We start from the raw sequence: 1,296 nt of genomic DNA, 5'->3' as shown, positions 1-1,296 counted from the left end.
TGACATCAGGGTTGGGGTAAGACTGAGAAAAACTGGATAAATTATGTATACTGCATTGAAACAGATGAGGGAGAGAACAGTTTAAAAGTGATATATGATAGAGTATTATGGTTATCAAAAGAGTCCAGAATGAAGGTTGCATAGTGGAGTATACTCGGGGTGGGGAGTGGGGTGTATACCATTGAAGGAATTTTACTTTTCAAAGAGAAGAGGGAACTGGGGGGAAGGGTGGTCAGCGAGAAAATTACAACAATGAATGAGTGGAAATCCAAAATCTGTAAATGTTCATTAAAATTAGTAAAACTTAAAAAAAAGATGGAGGAGTGCTGAAAGAAGGAAGAGCCTTGACCAGGGTTGATGTGGTGATTGTGGCAATGGCCTTTAGTGTGTCAGAGATTATGAGGAAGGAACAGGATAGAGCAGTGGTTGGATTGGATGTTCATAGGGTCACTATGAGTCATACTTGACAGCAACTAAAAAAAATGACTTGATTACTAACATGTGACATGTCTCATCCACCCTTGGATGAGATCCAGACCTTTAAGATTCAGTGTGATGCCAGAGTAAGACTTGCAGGTATAGGGTGTAGGTGTAGATGGTTTAAAAAACTTTATCATATTCTCTTTATCATCTGTAGGAGCCAGAAGTTAATGTTTCTTGAAGTGCTCTATCTAAATTTTATATATATATATGTATATATATGTGTATATGTGTATGTATATGTATATATGTGTATGTGTATATATAATACAAAATAAAGCTTTTCTCATAGTAGGCATTCATAAAATAACAGAGGCTATTAAAATAGCTTGGAAATGACAAGGAAGACATACACTTGGTTATTTTCAAGTAGTTCTGTTTTTGCAATAGAGTTGTGCTACTATTTCCCCCTTGAAACTCTATTTTGGTTGTTTTACTTTAGTTATTTTCTTATTTTGACTTTAGCTTTTAGCACTTCTGTAATTTTTACTTCATCTTAAATTTAACTCCTTAAATGAATTTTTCTCTCATGGCCTGATGATGATAACTATTATCTAGTGAACAGAGTAAAAGTTTATATAATCTTTGTAGAGGCATTGCTTCTTTTTGAAATGTGTTTGGAACATCATACACTGCTCCAAATTGTCATCAAATACTAATCATAGCAGCCCTGTGAACAACAGATCTGAACCCTGTCCTATCCTGTGCTATCTTCACACTTTCTGACACCCTCAAGCTCATAGCAGCAGTAACTGTCATTCTACCTGGTTGAGGTCTTTAATTTCTTCACCAACCCTCCACCCTTCCAAGCATCAT

Source organism: Elephantulus edwardii, unplaced genomic scaffold (genome assembly GCF_000299155.1).
Source record: "Elephantulus edwardii isolate Elephantulus edwardi_28Jun2011 unplaced genomic scaffold, EleEdw1.0 scaffold00065, whole genome shotgun sequence".
NCBI classification, from domain to species: domain Eukaryota; kingdom Metazoa; phylum Chordata; class Mammalia; order Macroscelidea; family Macroscelididae; genus Elephantulus; species Elephantulus edwardii.
The sequence above is the reverse complement of the archived record's forward strand: the minus strand, read 5'-3'. Positions refer to the sequence as shown.